We start from the raw sequence: 21,100 nt of genomic DNA on the forward strand, positions 1-21,100 counted from the left end.
AGGGAACACGTTCCCACCATAAAGGTCAGTTAATTGAAACAATGTATCAAGAGAATGCAGGGATGATAAGTTAAGATGTTCCTACCAGATACCCGCTCCCTCCGGTCTCTTATCTCTACCTTATGTCCCTTTGAAACTGTTTCTTTGAAATAAGTTTTCTATGAAATTGCTTTCTCTATAATTTTGTCACTATACACTTAAAACATATACATAATTCACTATCAATTCACTAACAACATAAAAATCATAATCAAATATAAAAATATAAAAATACAAAATGTGAACAAAGCAGTTTTACAAAGAAAGAAGGTTTAAACATAGATAAAGAGAAGTAAAAGAGTAACTGCTGATAAGCAGCAGTCCTTTGTTCCCCCTTACGGGCAGAAACATTGTCTAAGAAAAGACAGTTGACTACTCCCATCTACAAAACTCGATAAGAACTTTGTAAGCATCAGCAAGTCATAAAAATATTTTTTGTAGTTTGTAAGACATTGTCAAAAATGTATAAATACCATGCCTAAAAATCAGTAAAGTACAACTGCTTTCTTCATCATCCTTGGTGTGTGGCAGTTTGTCATTTTCCTGCGTCGCCCTTTCAATCAACCTGAGCCGTTCTCACCCTGAAAGCCCTCGGACTGAGACTCATTCGACTGGCGGTCCGCGACATCCATCCATGTAAACATGAAAGAGGTAAAGTCTCCATCTTTCTTTAAGGCTGCATAATATTCCATGGTGTACATATACCACAATTTATTGATCCGTTCGTGGATCGATGGGCACTTGGGCTTTTTCCATGACTTAGCAATTATGAATAGGGCTGCAATAAATATTCTGATACAAATATCTTTGTTATGGTGTGATTTTTGGTCTTCTGGGTATATGCCCAGTAGGGGGATTACAGGATTGAATGGCAGTTCTATTTTTAGATCTTTAAGTGTTCTCCATATCTCTTTCCAAAAGGAATGTATTAATTTGCATTCCCACCAGCAGTGAAAAAGTGTTCCCTTTTCTCCACATCCACGCCAACATCTCTGGTCTTGGGATTTTGTGATATAGGCTAGTCTCATTGGAGTTAGATGATATCTCAAAGTAGTTTTGATTTGCATTTCTCTGATGATTAAAGATGATGAGCATTTTTTCATATGTCCGAAGGCCATGCGCCTGTCTTCTTCAGAGAAGTTTCTCTTCAAGTCCCTTGCCCAGCCTGCAATGGGATCCCTTGTTCTTTTCTTGCTAATGCGTTTGAGTTCTCTGTGGATTCTGGTTATTAAACCCTTGTCGGAGACATAACCTGCAAATATCTTCTCCCATTCTGAAGGCTGTTTGCTTGCTTTACTGACTGTGTTCTTGGCTGTGCAGAAGCTTTTTAGTTTGATCAAGTCCCAATAGTGTATTTTTGAAGCAGCTTCAATTGCCCGGGGGGGTCTTTCTCATAAAAAACTCGCCCAACCCAATTTCTTCAAGGGTTTTCCCTACACTCTCTTCTAGTATTTTTATAGTTTCATGTCTTAGGTTTAAATCTTTCATCCAGTGAGAGTCTATCTTGGTTAATGGTGAGAGATGTGGGTCCAGTTTCAGTCTTCTACAGGTTGCCAGCCAGTTCACCCAGCACCATTTGTAAATAGGGAATCTTTTCCCCACTGAATGTTTTTAATTGGCTTGTCAAAGATTAAATACTGGTAAGTAGCTGGATTCATCTCTTGGTTCTCTATTCTGTTCCAGACATCTACTTCTCTGTTTTTGTGCCAGTACCATGCTGTTTTGATCACTATCGATTTGTAGTACAGTCTGAGGTCTGGTAGCGTGATTCCTCCTGCTTTGTTTTTATTTTTGAGTAATGTCTTGGCTATTTGAGGTTTTTTCTGATTCCATATAAAATGAAGAATTATTTTTTCAAGATCTTTAAAGTATGACAGTGGAGCTTTAATGGGGATTGCGTTGAAATTATATATTGCTTTGGATAGTATGGACATTTTAACAATGTTGATTCTTCCCAACCATGAGCATGGTATATTTTTCCATTTGTTAACATTCTCAGCTATCTCTTTTCTTAGAGTTTCATAGTTCTCCTTATATAGATCTTTCATGTACTTGGTTAGATAAACTCCCAAGTATTTCATCTTCTTTGGCACTACTGTGAATGGGATAGAGTCCTTAATTGTTTTTTCAACTTGACTATTGTTGGTATATATAAAGGCTACAGATTTATGAATATTGATTTTGTAACCTGAGACGCTGCTGTATTCCTTGATCACTTCTAAGAGTTTTATAGTAGAATCCTTGGTGTTTTCCAGGTATACAATCATATCATCTGTGAAGAGCGAAAGTTTGATCTCTTCTGACCCTATGTGGATACTCTTGATTGCCTTTTCTTCCTAATTGCGGTGGCTAAAACTTCCATTACAATGTTAAAGAGCAATGGAGACAATGGGCAGCCTTGTCTGGTTCCAGATCTAAGTGGAAATGATTCCAATTTAACTCCATTCAATATGATATTGGCTGTGGGTTTGCTGTAGATGGCCTCTATCAGTTTAAGAAATGTCCCTTCTATACCAATTTTCTTAAGTGTTCTAATCATGAATGGATGTTGGATGTTATCAAAAGCTTTTTCTGCATCGATTGAGAGAATCATGTGGTCTTTGTTTTTTAATTTGTTTATGTGCTGGATTACATTTATAGATTTACGTATATTGAACCAGCCTTGAGACCCTGGGATAAAACCGACTTGGTCATGATGTATGATTTGTTTGATATGTTGCTGGATTCTGTTTGTTAGAATCTTGTTGAATATTTTTGCATCTATATTCATTAGTGATATTGGTCTATAATTTTCTTTTCTTGTTGGGTCTTTTCCTGGTTTAGGGATCAGGGTGATGTTTGCTTCATAGAATGTGTTGGGTAGTCTTCCTTCTTTTTCTACCTTTTGGAACAGGTTGAGTAGTATAGGTACTAATTCCTCTTTAAAGGTTTGGTAGAATTCTGACGTGAAACCATCTGGTCCCTGGCTTTTCTTTTTGGGGAGATTTTGTATGGTTGATGATATTTCTGAACTTGATATGGGCCTGTTCAACATTTCCACTTGTTTTTGATTAAATCTTGGAGGTGACGTGTTTCCAAGTAACGGTCGATTTCCTTCACATTTTCGTATTTCTGAGAGTATAGTTTCTTGTAATATTCATTAAGGATTTTTTGGATTTCTGAGGAGTCTGTTGTTATTTCATCTCTGTTATTTCTGATTGATGATATTAGAGATTTTACTCTTTTTTTCCTGATTAGGTTGGCCAAAGGTTTATCTACTTTGTTGACCTTTTCAAAAAACCAGCTTTTTGATTTATTGATCTGTTGTATTATTCTTTTGTTTTCATTTTCATTTAGTTCTGCTCTGATTTTGGTTATTTCTTTTCTTTTACTGGATTTGGGGTTGGATTGTTCTTTCATTTCCAGTCTCTTGAGATGTCCCATTAAGTTGCTTACTTCCTCTTTTTCTGTTCTCCTGAGGAAGGCTTGCAGTGCTATAAATTTCCCTCGTAGAACTGCCTTTGCTGTGTCCCAGAGTTTCTGATAGTTCGTGTCTTCATTGTTGTTTTGTTCCAGAAATTTGGCAATTTCCTTCTTGATCTCATCTCTGACCCAGCTATCATTCAGCATAAGGTTATTTAACTTCCATGTTTTTGTATGTGTATGCAGATTCCTGTTGTAACTCATCTCAAGTTTTATTCCATGATGGTCCGAGAAGATGCATGGAATAATTTCTATTCCTTTAAATTTACTGAGGTTAGACTTGTGACCTAAGATGTGATTGATTTTGGAGTAAGTTCCGTGGGCTGATGAGAAGTATGTGTATTCAGATTTTTTGGGATGAAATGGTCTGTAGATGTCAGCTAAATCTGAATGCTGGATGGTTAGATTTAAATCTAGAATTTCTTTACTCAGCTTTTTGTTGGAGGATCGATCCAGCACTGCCAAAGGAGTGTTAAAATCTCCGACTATTATAGAGTTGGAGGAAATCAAGTTGCTCATGTCTGTTAGAGTTTCTCTTATAAATTGAGGTGCATTCTGGTTGGGTGTATAGATATTAATAATTGAAATCTCATCATATTGAGTCTTACCCTTAACAAATATGAAGTGACCATTTTTGTCCTTCCTTACTTTTGTTGGTTTAAAGCCTATTGTGTCCACAAATAAAATTGCAACTCCTGCTTTTTTCTGGATACCATTTGCCTGAAATATGGATGACCATCCTTTTACCCTGAGTCTGTATTTGTCTTTTAAGTTAAGATGTGACTCTTGTATGCAACAAATGTCTGGCCTGAGTTTTTGTATCCAGTCAGCTAACCTATGTCTCTTTAGAGGGCAGTTTAAGCCATTCACATTAATGGAGAGCATTGATAAGTTTGGTGAAATTTGGGGTATTGACTTTTTTGAAAGTCCAGTGGGCATTTTTAATCCTTTTGCCATTGTGGAAGTTAGAGTTTGATCAGAAGTTTCTGAGTGAGTTTACTTTTGTAGTAGAGGATTGGGTTGGTTATTATGGAGGATAGGTCTGAGAATATCCTGAAGAGCTGGTTTAGTTATGGCAAATTTCTTTAGCATATGTATGTCATTAAAGTATTTAATTTCTCCATCGTAAATGAAACTCAGTTTAGCTGGGTACAAGATCCGGGGTTGAAAGTTATTTTGCTTGAGGAGATTAAACGTTGATGACCACCCTCTTCTGGCTTGAAAAGTTTCAGCAGAGAGATCTGCAGTCATTCTAATGTTCTTCTCTTTGAAGGTAATGGATTTCTTTCTCCTGGCAGCTTTGAGGATTTTCTCCTTCATGTTAACTTTAGTGAAGTTAATTATGATATGCCTGGGGGATGTCTTATTGGGGTTGAGTCGTGCTGGGGTTCTGAAGCTATCTGCTATCTGAATTTCAGGTTCTCTAGGCATGTCTGGAAAATTCTTTTTCATAATTTCATGCAGAAGGGCCTCTGCGCCCAGTGAGGCCACTTCATCTGTTTCAGGAATTCCTATGAGACAGATATTTGCCTTCTTCGAGTTATCCCAGAGCTCTCTGAGTGAGTGATCCATTTTTGCTCTCCATTTCTCTTCCTCTTTGAGAGTTTGGGAGCGTTCAAATGCTTTATCTTCGATGTCGGAGATCCTTTCTTCTGCTTGATCCATTCTGTTGCTAAGGGATTCCACTGTATTTTTCATATCTTTGAGGGCTGCAAATTCTTGTTTCAGTGTGTCTAAGTCTTTCGTGGTTTTGTCTTTAAATTCGTTAAATTCTTGAGACAGCTTTTGAATTTCTCCACGAATTCCTAATTCCATTTTGTTAATCTTGTTTGCCATCCAAATTCTGAATTCGATTTCTGACATCTCAGCCAGTTGTTTGTGAATGGGATCTTCAATTACATCTGCCGTATCTTTCCTTGGGGGGGTTGATCTATTCTGGTTATTCATGTTACCAGAGTTTTTCCGCTGATTCCGCCCCATGATTGTTTTACTCCCTTTGATTTTCCTCTAGTGTTTTGTCGAGGACCCATACAGTGCTGTGGCCTGAGAAACTGGGGCCCTGTTTGGTGTAGAGGGGCTAAGTGGTTCTGACTTGTTTTCAGCTGGTTTCTATGTGACCCTCGTGAAACAGTTACTCTGGGTTGAAGTCTCAGCTGTGGAAAAATACCAGCAATTAAGTCACCCCACCCACCACAGGCAACAAATGGAAAAGGAAAATCAAACCTTCCTACAACCACACACCCAGGGCACCACCTGGATACTCCCCAGGTGAGTGACTCAGTTCAAAAAGTCCAAGTCAATTGTCTCAGTCAGCAGCTGCCTCGGGTGGGAGAGTTCAAGAGGTCCCTGGGAACTGGGTCACAGGGGTCTGGTGGCTGCTCTAAAAGGCTTGCTCCAGTGCTGCATGGAGTCAGGAAGAGCCACCAGTAAATAGATCAGTCTGGGAAGAATGATGCCTCCTTCCCCACCTTGCAGCTCTGTCACACCCAGTCTCTGCTAGCTGCACAGGGCTGTGACCCAGTCAGTTGTCTGCAGTAAGCAGATACTCCAGGGGTTTGCACCTGCCTAAGTCACAGGGTAGTCTGTGTCTGCTCGACTAGGCCACTATTCTCTGTCTTTATCCAGCAGGGGTTGGTGTGGCCTGTCAACCTCGGGCACTTGATGGAGGCTGGAGGTGTTCACTCAGTTCCAGCCCCACCCTTAGTTTATGTTACTGGGTGAAGGGAACAACCCTGTGGGAGTTTGTTTCTGACCTTGCCAGATTCCTCTGCAGAGGAGAGGCTGATTTGAGTTCCCAAACCTGTGTCTCAGGCCCTGTCTTTAGTCCTGCGGGTTTGTATTCGCAGCACGATCAGTTGTTGGCTGTAGCCTCTTGGCCTCCTTTGTCTATAGGCTGGTGATCCCCTGAGGGCCAGGTGCGTCTTAGGCTCAGTAGAGCAGTTCTCTGGATCAGCCCCACCCTAGGAGTTTCCCAGCTCTGCGGGTGTGTTTTCTAGTCCCCATGTTCCACCCATGTCGGTACCATCTCAGGAAAACCCTTTACTCACGGGGCCTGTGTTTCAGTCCCAGGTCCGTTCCATGGTGGTTGCCATCTGAGAAGATGCTCGGCCTCATCTGGTTGCCCAGGAAGACAGGAGGAGAAGCTATTGGATATCTGGGGGTGGGCCTTGTTATTGCTGAAGATGGCTGTTGCTCTGCACCTCAAGGCACCACCGCTCCAGTCTAATTCCCTCTCAGCCGACCGTTGTCTTCTCGCTCCTTTGCTACAGTGTCAGCACTGGCCAACTGCAGTCCAGGTCCTGTCTATACCTCTTGAGAGTTCAGCCAAGAATCTGGACTCCTGAGGGGGCAGGTCTCCAGATCACGGAGTGAGAGTAGAGGGGGGGTGTTAGGAGCTCAGGGTTACAGGTCATAACACCAAGCTCATTGAGTCCAAATGAACAAATAAACAGATACAAAGGTTACCAGGCACATGGGCCCATAGATACAGAGATAGACGGAAACACATAAACATACAAGCAATAGCCACGACAACAGCAATATAAGAACAACTGCAATAAAAACAGTGATAATCGTAAAATAATTGAAAGAAAGGAAAAAAAAAGAGAGAAAAAAGTGGTGTTAGAAGGAATGTTAAGTGAGAAGAAAGAAGAAATTAAAATTAGAAGACATAGAAATAAAAAATGTATCTATATAAAATGTAATAATAAAAAATTATCGAAATCTCCTCTAAGAAAATGGTGAGGAAAAATCAGACAAAAAGAAAACAACAGCAAAAAAAAGAAAAACAAAAAAGCCCATGAAAACCAAAAAAAAAAAAAAAAAGGCACCAACTGCAAAAATATTCTTGTGGTAGAAATATACCTATAAATGTCTATATGTCTGCTGTAGGGATCAACTTTTGTAGGAATATATTCATACTGCAGTATACTTTCTGGACACCAGGTGGCGCTGTGAGTGGTTTTGAGACTTATACCTGGTTTATAGTTTATACCGTTACCATGGTAACCACCTTCCATGGTCCATCGCCATTTTGGAGTTTCTGTAAAAGTTTGTCGCCTAAGAATTGTGCAACCTCGGCTGTTCTCCTCCGGACAGCACTTGCGACCGAACCTCCCACTCAGTGCAGGTGTCCACGCTTCCTAAGTTCCTCCACTCTGCTCCCAGGTTCCCCTGCAAACTGGTGACTGCAATCGGCCATAAGGGGAGTGGTGCTGAGTTTCCGCGGTGTCTCCTGTAGCTGGTTCCCGCGGCTTCAGTTGCTCCGCGGCCCCAGAAGCCAAAGCCGGTCCTGGGCTTCAAGCCATTCCGTGGTTGGAGCGCTTGTGGGATTTATTCTGAGTTTTATGGTTCAGAGTTTTGGATGGGCAGCCTCCAGTTCGCTGCACAGTCTGAACCGCCAGCCCCCTCCAACACCTGGGGGAAAGGTGCCTGCCCTTTTGGGTAGTTCAAAATGTCTGTTTCCCGGGCAGGATCCCTTCCCTTCAATTGTCCAACAGTTTGCCCAGCTCCCTGTGGTTTTGAGTGGCTCTCTTTTCGGATGCCTCCCTCAGTTCAGGATTAATTACTTGTCAATTGGATTTTGTCAGCATTTACAAGCTGCTGACGTCCGTGGGGGAGGGGCCTGCTGGCCGGCACGGCCGAGCAGGGAAGATTCTCTACAACAGAGTGTGTGATTTTAAATTACCCCTCATATATAGCAAACTGCCAGTTCGCTGGGCTTCTCCAGCTGTCTGTCCACTCCAATAATCCACACACAGGGAAGGTCCAGACTGCCTTTCCTCTCACCTGGTGGCTTGGGAGAGGTGGGCTACACGTCCGTCCTGTCTGCCATCATGCTCCGCCTCCTCAAAGCAATATACAATTTTAATGCAATCTCTATTAAAGCTCTTGAAAAAATACTTCGCTTTATATGGAAAAAACCTCAAATAGCTAAGACATTACTCAGAAATAAAAACAAAGCAGGAGGAATCACGCTACCAGACCTCAGACTGTACTATAAATCGATAGTGATCAAAACAGCATGGTATTGGCACAAAAACAGAGAAGTAGAAGTCTGGAACAGAATAGAGAACCAAGAGATGAGTCCAGCTACTTACCATTATTTGATCTTTGACAAGCCAATTAAAAACATTCAGTGGGGAAAAGATTCCCTATTTAACAAATGGTGCTGGGTGAACTGGCTGGCAACCTGTAGTAGACTTTAACTGGATCCACACCTTTCACCATTAACTAAGATAGACTCTCACTTGTGTAAAGATTTAAACTTAAGACATGAAACTATAAAAATACTAGAAGAGAGTGCATGGAAAACCCTTGAAGAAATTGGTCTGGGCGAGTATTTTATGAGGAGGACCCCCCCGGGCAATTGAAACAGCTTCAAAAATACACTAGTGGGACCTGATCAAACTAAAAAGCTTCTGCACAGCCAAGAACACAGTAAGTAAAGCAAGCAAACAGCCCTCAGAATGGGAGAAGATATTTGCAGGTTATACCTCCGACAAAGGTTTAATAACCAGAATCCATAGAGAACTCAAACGTATAAGCAGGAAAAGAACAAGTGATCCCATCGCAGCCTGGGCAAGGGACTTGAAGAGAAACTTCTCTGAAGAAGACAGGTGCACGGCCTTCAGACATGTGAAAAAATGCTCATCATCTTTAATCATCAGAGAAATGCAAATCAAAACTACTTTGAGATATCATCTAACTCCAGTAAGATTTGCCCCTATCACGAAATCTCAAGACCAGAGATGTTGGCATGGATGGAGAAAAGGGAACACTTCTACACTGCTGGTGGGAATGCAAATTAATACATTCATTTTGGAAAGAGATATGGAGAACACTAGAGATCTAAAAATAGATCTGCCATTCAATCCTGTAATCCCTCTACTGGGCATATACCCAGAAGACCAAAAATCACACCATAACAAAGATATTTGTACCAGAATGTTTATTGCAGCCCAATTCATAATTGCTAAGTCATGGAAAAAGCCCAAGTGCCCATTGACCCACAAATGGATTAATAAATTGTGGTATATGTATACCATGGAATATTATGCAGCCTTAAGGAAAGATGGAGACTTTACCTCTTTCATGTTTACATGGATGGAGCTGGAACATATTCTTCTTAGTAAAGTATCTCAAGAATGGAAGAAAAAGTATCCAATGTACTTAGCCCTACTATACAACTAATTTATGGCTTTCGCATGAAAGCTATAACCCAGTTATAACCTAAGAATAGGGGGAAGGGGGAGAGGGAGTTGAGGGAGGTGGGAGGATAGGTGGAGGGAGGGTAATTGGTGGGATTACACCTACAGCGCATCTTACAAGGGTACATGTGAAACTTAGTAAATGCAGAATATAAATGTCTTAACACAATAACTAAGAAAATGCCAGGAAGGCTATGTTAACCAGTGTGATGAAAAATGTGTCAAACAGTCTATAAAACCAGTGTATGGTGCCCCATGATCACATTAATGTACACAGCTGTGATCTAATAATTTAAAAAAAATCTTTTGAAAAATAACTTTTAAAAGCCGAAGTTTAAGGTATTATATTGACAGATAAGAGGAAAAGGGTGAAAGTAACATTTAATAAAAAACAAACTTTCACTTATATGTTAAAGATGGTGACTCCGTAGTTCCTGGAGTCATGAAATGGATTCAACTGAGAGTCTTAGTTATTCCAATCATCATTCTCTATTAGATTGATATGAAACAATTTTAAGCAGAAAACAGTTGAATGGCTGCTCTTCAGAAATGAAATAAAGTTGAGCCACATACCAAATGATTTCAAATGGGGCATTACCTTGATAATTCTCCATTTCCTTGGCTGCTGACTAGTTCAAATGTGCCAGTCTGACCAGTTCTTTTGTGCTGTCACTTTTTTAAAAAAAGATTCAAGTGTCAGGGTTACAGTAGCATTCAATGGTTCTTATCTCATTCATCTACTTAATGATGCTTTAAAAAGCCTAAAGCAGATGACATGGTTAGATTTTGTGTAGATGCGGTAAAAGTGAAATATATTCTCCTTGTCTAGATAGAGAGGAAAAGGGAAGCAAAAACGTTCTTGGATTGATAGATTTGTACTACTTTGATGTGACGAAACTATTAATATTTTACACTGTTAGAATAACTATTAGCAGTTAGAATTTATTTGCTCCTTATAGACAACTTTATTATACAACGACTAGGAAATCCATGCCTAGAATGCTTTACTCCATATTTTACTTTTCCTTCCAAAGTACTATAAATTCTTGTAAATCTTGTAAGCAACTTATTCGACAAATCATATACGGCATTCAAGTGCCCTTTGTCTAAGCTGTCTACCCTACTCATGTGTCAGTTTCATAATGTGCATAGTTTATTAAATGATTCTAGAAACTTAGAAATGTAAGATGCCAGTGCCGCTCGCATGAAACAACCGTACGCAGATTGAAAGTACAAGCTTGCAAGACGTGAGGCTCCCCAGAGGTGCAGAAGAGCCCGGAGTAACCTCTGCCATGGCCTTTTATTCAGACGATTTACAACAGGTGTGGGGGGCTCCCTGTACAAGAATCACGTGCTTAAGGATTGCTACGTGCTCCCACCCTCGTGCACCACAAATGTTCTGGGTCCAACACCTGCTTACTAACGAGCAACCAATCTTATCTCCTTAGAGCACTAAGTTGCTTGAGGGCTTGTCTCCAGGCTGCAAAGCCTCTCTAGGCAGCCAGGAGACTGCCCTGCTCTCAGCATATCTCTCAAGGCCTGGCAACTGTTCTTATTAGCCTGGTGCTCATTCTCCTGCAGCAAGATATGTTTTCCAAGTCTAGAAAGGCAGTCTTTGCCAGAGCTGATCTGTGAATCCGTATCTTTCTGACTCTGCATGTTTAACCTCTACAGCTTATGCTCATGTAATCATTTTATTTGTATGTGGTCATCTCTTTCACTATATTATAGTTTTTCCTGGCATGAGGGCTGGATGCTCTTCTTTTATTCATCCTCTCTTTTATGGACACAGGGTGCACCTAGCCCAATGTACTCTTGTACCATGTACAAGGTACTTTTTTTTTCCTTTTCCATGCATGTTTGGGTAGATGAACAGCCACAAAAGACAAATGGTGACAAAACCTATTGCTAACTGTGCTTGTGAGATAAATTATCATAGGGTTGAAATCAGTGTGATCACATTGCATAAGAGAAAACTGTTGTGATTTCCTGCTCCCCAAATACATCCCAAGGAGTGTTTATTCCCTTTCTGTTGCCATGTTGTTTTTTTTCCTTTGGAAAGACAAACTGGTATAATGATATGAGAACATTTAAACAATGATTATAATTCAGCTTTATGCAACACTTAGTAACTTATAAAGAACACTGAAATACATTACCTTTTCTATCCTCCTAGTCTAAAGAGTACACAGGGCTACTCATTTTCTTCTCATTTTGTGAATATGTAAATCAAGTTTCGAGAAGTTTAAAAACTTACCGAAGATGATGCGACTGGAGAATGGCAGATCCTCAATGAGACCTCTGGGTTTCCATGCAAGAATTCTTTTATTTTCTTTAATTCTTCAGAAGAGATTAAAGCTAATGATAACCAATATGGCATTTATATTGAATATGATCTTGAGAATATTCTGAGTTGTCTGAGGTGAATATTATTTAAATATTTTCCTCTTGTTTCTTAATAGAAAGTCAGCTGAGGTGAAATTGGCTCTCTCTGCTGGTCAAGGCTACATTCCAATCTTCAATTAGCTTTTTAAACTAAATTAAAAGATAGTTTAGGATACAATTTTGGATAATTTGTGATAAAAGTCCATGGTGCGTAGGAGTCCATTGGAACAATTCACTCTCATCATCTAAAGTCAGACAGTTATACATAGACGATAGCACATGCTGTGTTCAGAATGGTGGTGTGTGAGGGTAAATGCTGGGGAAGCAAAACATTTTTGGATTGATAAATTTTTACTAGTTTGTACATCAAAGTCTAGTACACTAGATTTGTACTAGTGTCATACTGCACCTTGTAATGATGATGGTCATCCTGAGAATTCAACTCGAAATTAGATATTTGACGGTGGTTTTAAGTCTTCAAGTTAACCAGTCGCACACTGCCCTTATTTCAGATACTCTTTTGTGTGATATAGGAATCCCCCACCCCTTACAATTATTTTTTTTGAGACAGAGTCTCACTTTGTCACCCTCTGTAGAGTGGTGTGGTGTCATAGCTCACAGCAACCTTAAACTCTTGGGCTCAAGTGGTTCTCTTTCCTCAGCCTCCCAAGTAGCTGGGACTACAGGTGCCCACCACAACACCTGTCCAGATGGTCTTTCCTATCTTTAGTAGAGATGGAGTCTCAACTTACTCAGACTGGTCTTGAATTCTTGAGGTCAAGTGATCCACCCTCCTTGGCCTCCCAGAGTGCTGAGATCACAGGCGTGAGCTACCCAGCCATAAATCAGTTTATGTTGCAGTTTCTTTTTAAAATATCTGATAAAATCAAGTATTTATCAAAATAAACAAAAATGAATGAAAACTAGCCATGATCCCCTGGAAACATGAAATAGTTTATAATCCTAAAGTTTTATTTATTTTAGATAGTATATATGTGTGTTCTATAATATGAGCTATCACTTAGTGGCTGAAATCTCAATGCTATTACACTAATAAAAGATATCCATAAATATCCACGTTTTCCAAGGTTGCTCAAACAGTTATCATATTTCATTTGAATTTGGTCATTTACAATTCTAGACTTAGTGGGATGCAGAAATAAAATGACAAGTTGCCTTACTGTGATTAAAGGTGATGGATTTGGGTTTCCCTTCCCTGGTGCACATCCATGTCGATGAAGTTGGATACCCTATTTCCCTGTGAAGCTTTATATATTTTAACTATGAACTATTATTTTTGTGCCCATTAGGTAATTTATAGTTTTATTATATGCTTTGAAAACAAACTGAAAATATTAATTTCAAAGTTTTGAGGTACTATTTGGTATTATCCTCCGATTTGTCAATAGGCAGTAGAGAGAAAGGATAAATGCCTGTCTACCTGCCTAACCCTCATTCCAGCCAGTGCACAAAACTATTGCTTCTCTATTTATTCACATCTTTTATTCTTTTTTTTTTTTTTTTGCAGTTTTTGGCCGGGGCTGGTTTGAACTTGCCACCTCCTGCCTATGGGGCTGGGGCCCTACTCCCCTGTTCCTTTGAGCCACAGGTGCTGCCCCTCTTTTTTTTTTTTTATCGAAACAGAGTCTGACTTTGTCACTCTTGGTAGATTGCTATGGTGTCATAGCTCACAGCAACCTCAAACTCTAGGGCTCAAGCCAATTCTCTTGCCTCACTGGGACTACAGGCACCCACCACAATGCTCGGCTATTTTGTTGTTGTTGTTTTGTTTTAGCAGGCCGGGCTAGGTTCAGACCCGCCAGACCTGGTGCACATGGCTGGCACCCTAACCCCTGAGCTACAGGCACCCAGCCATACATCTTTTATTCTTTAAGATCATTTTGTTAAGTTGTTTTTATAGGTCCTATTCACCTCTTGAATTCTTTTCATTCAATTGTCTATTGGTTATTTATTAGTGTTTGTACAAATGCTACATTTTCATGTATTATGTTGTGTGACCTTTTTATTTAACTTGCTCATGGTTTATAATCATTTTTTCAGTTCAGTTTCCTCGACAGACAATATTGCCATATACCAATAATGATAGATTTGCTCTATCCTCACTATTAAAACTGCCATTTTTGTCCAGTACCACAGGACAGCAACGTCAATCTCCTTGTCCTTGGAGAACTACAGGCTTTGTTACTCACATGTCGCTGTCCTCTGTAGCCCTGTCACCCTCTTGTCCACTGTCTCTGGTCCCCTGTCCAGTGGAACTGCTTGTGTCCAACAGAGCTCTGTTGTTTTCAGGTGAAATGAACTGAACAGACTCACGCATGGGAGAGTTTGGCTCCTGACAGTCACTGAGCCTCATTGCCAGTACAGTGAGCAGTGTGCTCTCTCTGTTTGAATTTGGTAGGTCATTTCCCTTAAAGGGTAATTGGGGAGGGGGAAGGTGGAGCAGAGAATCAAACCATTTGTATATTTGTTCTTTGGTGCTTTTCCCTAGAAATCATCCTATGCTCTTTGAAAAATCAAAACACCTTTTAGCTCTAAGATGTTGATTTTTCATTATTAAAATGTAGTCTCCTGTTTTTCCAGTAAGCCATTTCCTTGGCCCTTTCTCTCTACCTGCTTATTGACAATAAACAGAACTTTTAAAAACATATAGGGTGTTTGTTCTAGTGGTGTAAGCTTGAATTCCATGTTCTTACACAAATATGTGCAAAGCACTGGCTTTTAGAAATTATTTTCAGAGATCATCTCACTCAATGTTTTGAAATATTCTCTCTATTCAGAGACCTCTAAACTCTGAAAAGCCTTTTGGAATATCATTAGTCTTACACTTTCTGCTGAACATTGACTTTTCTTGTTTACATTCTTAAAGAGGAGAACAGTTAATAGAAAAAACCAAACATTTCAATTCAACCCATTTAGCAAAACATAATGACATTGTAACCTGTCCTGCCCATCCCCAATGTGCATAGATCAAACTGTACTTTTTCACTTTTCATTTCATTTGGTGTGTTGAGAAATGATCTTTATGATTTACAATGATTTATATCGAGTTTTTGTTTCAGCTTCTGTGATAGATTCAACCCAGATAATAATAATTATTAAGTATGATGGTAATCATCATAAGAGAAACTTGATCACTACCTACTATAAAGTTCTGAGTCATAGCGGGAGAAAACATACAAGGCGATCCATAGCTGTGATGTCTGTGAGATTTGACTTTGCCACGCAAAGTAAAAACAATGACAGCATTGTGTTTTCAAGCACATCTTGAGTTAGAAAATGTGGAGCGGACATCAATCAAAGTATTACTTACTTCTTACAGAATTTGTTCTTAATTTATCTGTGTGAGGTAATTGGATTAATCCAGAGGAGAAATAAACCTCTCATGTTTTTATGGAAGGAGGTGGTCCTGCACCCAGAGTGAGGTATCCACGGAGGTCAGGTCTTGCCTCCTCACAAAAATTGGGAGAGAGGTGGGTTTCCTTTTCCTGGTGTCCATTTCCAGAGTTGTAGCTCCCAGGGAGGACTTCTTCAGGAAGAAAGACATTCTTGAGTCATAAACTGACAAAAGTCCTGCTGGCAAAAGGCATAGCCAGGATTCATGAGGATTTATATACATTGAAAGGAGATGAGAAAGTATTCACAATTAAAGTTTTCTATGATAATGCTGTGAGGAAAAGAAGGGGAGAGAAATCTCTGCTCCCTTTTTCACTAGGGAGAATTAACCTCCTTATTTTTAATTTATACATGTTCTTAACAGAATTCATTCATTTATCCATCCATTTGCTTACACATACTGATAAAGATAAAAATAATTTTAAGTAAAAATATTTAATAGTTAATATTAAAAATTAAGCATAAATTATGACATTACTATATTTCAAACATTATTTTGGGTATGAAACATATATCATTAAGTAAAGTTAGGAGAGTAGCAATGATTAAAATGAGAAGAAAGGCCTTAGCCTAATATTGACATTTCCGAGGATGCTCACTCATTATGTGCTTCAGTTTGCTTTGAATGACTCCATCAGGTTGAGCTGACACAACATGCAAAGCTGATGTGATGTGAGTCCTTTGTTCCTTCTAAGTTCCAAACAAAAAAGAACAAAGATACCAGATAACAGTGATTTCTCATATTGGAACTAGACAGAAATTAAAAACCAAAAGAGCAAAGAATAATTTATCAAGCTCAAAAGTAGCGATTTCAGTAGCTCTTGGAAGCGGAGGTGGCAGTGGCACGCAGAACGTGACTAATTAACATTACACGGACAGTGCGTTTCTTCAACTATGCAATTACACTTCTGCTGAACATACTAAACCTTACTACTGAGATAACTCTGTATAGACCAAATTATCTCCAAGTCCATCACCAAGTTGCATTTACTAAGCCATTGTGGAATGTATTTCATTAGACACAGAATTAAATTTCCTAAAATATATTTTCTCATCATAAAATTCATCCTAATATTATAAAACGTGGGGGTCCAGAATACATTGTGAGCATTCATGACAATTCATCTATACCACGTGTGTCTTCTGGACTGAACAGCCACCATCTGTTACTAACTTGTTCAAAATGTGTTTACAACCAACATCAAAATACAAAGCAATAGGCAAATCTTTTGAAATACTTCTTTGAGAGACTGAGGTTATGCTATTGGTGCAAGTATAAAAACATACTGAAACACAGTTTGGAAACACAAAAAGCCTTTTCATGCTGGAAATCACTCATGATTTAACTTCCTGCCCAAACAGAACAATGTTGGTTGAATTCCTGGTGCTATCCCCATCAGGAGCCGAGTGCCTGGAACTAACAGATTCCTCGCAAATATTATTGAATAAACTAAAAATGAATACATTGGATATTTACTTTTCCATTCTTGTGATACTGAGAAGAATGTGTTTCAATTCCATCCAGCTTAATACAAAAGATGTGAAGTCACCATCTTTTTTTTTTTTCTTTTTATTGTTGCAGGTTCATTGAGGGTACAAAGAATTAGTTTACACTGTTTGCATTTGTTAAGCAAATTTCCTCTTATCCTTGTGTACCATCCCCCAAAAGATGTCACCATCTTTTTCATGGCTAAATAATATCCCATTGTATACATATACCACAGTTTGTTAATCTGTTTCTGAGTTGATGAGCATTTAGGTTCTTTCCATGTCTTGGCAATTGTAAATTGAGCTGCAATAAACAAGCTAGAGCACATGTTCTCATGATAAAATGACTTGGTTGTTTGTGTCCTCATATTAACCTGACATGAAAATTAATTAACTAAAAAATGAATAAAAATCCACGGTATGGAATTGATTATTTAAATTATATCTATGACATATTCAGGCCTTTATGAAAGAAAAGTTAAAAATTATTATTAAGTCATTTATTACATGATGAAGCCTATTTCATACATTGATACACACAAAAGTATAATTATAATATTGGATCTTTGATGCAAAGGGAAAGATGATAATATTGGAAATTTTTGAAATCAAGGGTTAGAGTCTCAAATGTTCAAACTCCTAAAAGTTCAGTGGATCTGCTTATGTGAATTCGTATAATTGTATGCAATATTCTCAGGTTGTATGTGTATACATGCACATATATGCACACATTTTGGGAGTTGGGAAGGTCCATAGCATCCATTACTGTTATTTAAAAAATATTCTATCACTTCTAAAAGTTTAAGAGCTGTTAGCTCAGTTCTGTTGTTTTCAAACCATGGTCCCTGAATTAGCAGCATCAGCGCACCTGGAAATTTGCTAGAAATGCAATTTCTTGGGCCTCACCCCAGACCTACTGAATAAAAAACCCAGTGATGTGTGTTTTAATAAGCCTTCCTGGGGACTCCGATGAATGCTAATGTTTGAGAAGCACCAGCTAAGTAATTCATAACTCAAGATTCAAATTTCAATCATGCAGAGTGTTGAAACAGAAATGCCAGATCTCTGAACACATGTCAAACCAATAAAATCAGAATCCATGCAGGTAATGCCCAAACGCTGGTATTTTTATTTAAAGTTCTCCACTGAATTTAAATTTCAGCAAATGTAGAGAACCACTGACCTTGTTAAATATCATTTTTGTCTTAATACTTAACTTTACTTTGAAATTATCAAAATGATTTCAGAAACATCCCTACCTACCCAGGAAACATCAACTGGCTTAGGTTAATGTAATAAATATTTAAGTGTCAAAATATGCAAAAGTTAAAAGTTATCTTACAAACTGTTAAAATCTATTTTTCTTCCTTGACAAACATGTCTTCAAGGTGACAAAAATAAATATATAAGTAAATTTTTTTTTAAGTTTCATTAATATTTATTGCCAAGAGCAACAAATACTATCACAAATTCTGTTTACAATTCTAAGGATTAGGTAATAATACCATTTAACTTTTAAGGAAGCTGAGGCACAAGTCCAATCAGGAAATTTGGTCTAAGTGGACCTGCTATCAATCAAGCCCTGACTGGCATGGTTGTCCTGAGCTCCCCTAGCCACCCAACCATAAATAATAATATTAATAGCAAAAATAATAATAGTTTGAGGGCCTATCATTTGGCAAATACCTCCTCCAGTTTTGTCTTAATGTGTGTTGCATTGCCCTGTAACAATCCTGATGAGGCCACGTTCTCATTTTATAGGTGAGGACCTGGAGACACAGACACGCTGAGTGGCTTACTCAAGGTCATGCCACTAGTTTTCTGGAAGCCTGAATTTAAATCCATGCAATATTATCTGGAGATTTGTAACCATAGGAGATAATGGTGCTTTTAATAAACAGAACAGCACCGACCCACTGCCTAACAGGAGCTCCCAGGGCGTCATAGCCTTTTGCAGGTGGCAGTCAGGTAACAGATGCTTTTGATCCTGGACGTAAAGGTAGTGCTTTGTTGCCATGGTTTTGGGGTCTAATGTTTTCTACTCCTTTGCAGTTCAGTGCTTTTCTTGGAATAACAAAAGATACTCTGACTTCTCACAAGACAGTCACAGTCCAATGTGCTTCTGCCATTTTGGCCTAATTCTCTCTTGAGGTGGTTTAAAATAGGCCGTAATGAGAGCTTTTCAGTGATGAATGAAGCATTGATTGAAACTCTCAACTCTTGTCCTCTTGGCAGTCAAGTACTGGATGTTTCAGAGGTTTGGATTGGATATTTTAATGGATTTTGGAACCATAGCAAGGTCAGTAGTTACTGACTTCCATTTCCTATGTGGTACCCTTAGGGATTTTTATTTGCTAGTAACGTTTTTTAAAAATAGTTTTTTTTTTTAGTAACAATTCAGTTGGGCTTTAAATATTTATGTCAACTGTGGAGCGTTGCCTGAAGTAACTTCATTTATCCATGTGATATTTCTCAAAAATGGCTGTGGGATACAAGAGGCAGAAATGGTGTGGACACGTCTCTGCCACCAGGCACGTGGTCTGGGGGGCTTGAAATGTGCGGTGGGAAAAACACAACACTCGAAGTTGAGTCACAGTATTAGGGAAATATATGGTTCAATTCCTTTTCATATAGGGTACTCGACTTTGGCTTTATTGTTTCTCTTCTCCTATAAAAAAATTGCCTTATCTTAATAGATTTTATGTGGTTAAGTTTAATGTTTCTACATTAAACTTAACTGATGTCTGTCTCCAACATCAGCAAATAAATGCTGGCTACTGGTAGAAGAATATTTGGGTAGGTGGTGAGCAGGAAAAGGGAAGACTTAGTTGAACAAATCATTTTCTTCAGCAGGATAAATTCTAAGTCTCTACACTTCATTTTCTTCTTTTATAAAAGATTATAGCCAAGTTCAAGGGTTGTTTTGTCTTTTGCAACCTTTTTAGTTTTGAGATCTATTTTGGCTGATATTAGCATGGCCAGCTCTGTTCTTTTTTGGTTACTAGTTTTGTGGAATATCTTCTTTCATATTTTCACTTTTATCCTGTCCTTAAAACTAATATGAGTCTCTTGTAAACAGCATATAGTTAGATCATGTTCTTTTTTTTTTTTTTTAATCTAAATCTATACCGCTTAGAGAATCTAATCCATTCATTTTATAGTATAATTACTGATAAGGAGAAACATCTGTTGTCTTGATTTTTTTTTTTTCTTATATGCCTTATAGCTTTTACTTTTGGCCCTTGTTTTTGGCATGGCTATCTTCTTTTATCATTGGTTGATATTTTGTAGTGAGGCATTTTGATTCACTTCTCATTTCTTCCTGTGTATATGCCATGGTTCTCTTTTTGTGGTTACTGTGGGGACTACATTTAAAACATTAAAGTTATATGTGTATCACTGTAATTTGACTTTATACTGGCTTAGCATAAATAGCCTAAAAGCCTCTGCTTCTATATACCCCCCTCCCATCCCTTTTAGTTATTGATGCCACAAAATTATTATCTGTGTACGTTGAGTGTCAAAATGCATAAGTATTAATTGTTTAAAAACTCTTTTAAGTCACATAGAGAGAAAAAGATACAATTACAGATCAAAGTTATAACTATAACTATAATTATAATTTTTATACTTTCCCATGCATTTTCCCTTATAAGAGATTGTTACTTCTTCATACAGCTTTAAGTTGTTGTTCAGCATCTTTGCAATTCAGCACGAAGCTTTCCCTTTAATATTCCTTGCAGGACAGATCCAGTAGCAGTAAGCACTTACATATTTTGTTTATTTTGGAAAGTCTTAATTACTCCTTCATGTTTAAATAATAGTTTCATTGAATACATGATTCTTGGTTGACAGGTTGATAGTTCCCCTCCCCCTTTAGCACTTTGAGCATGGGAACCCACTGTTTTCTGACATCCAAAGTTTCTGATGAGAAATCTTCTTATAATCTCAGTGGGAATCTATTTTCTACAGCAAGCCTTTTATCTATTTATGCTTGGATGACTGTGCCAGGGAGAGGTGTGCTGCTCCCAAGTTGCCTGTGGTGTGATCAAGCAGGTTCAATGTCTCTGTGCTTCAGGGTGTGCCCCACTCAACTGGAGCCA

The sequence above is a fragment of the Nycticebus coucang genome, chromosome 12 (genome assembly GCF_027406575.1).
Source record: "Nycticebus coucang isolate mNycCou1 chromosome 12, mNycCou1.pri, whole genome shotgun sequence".
NCBI classification, from domain to species: Eukaryota; Metazoa; Chordata; class Mammalia; order Primates; family Lorisidae; genus Nycticebus; species Nycticebus coucang.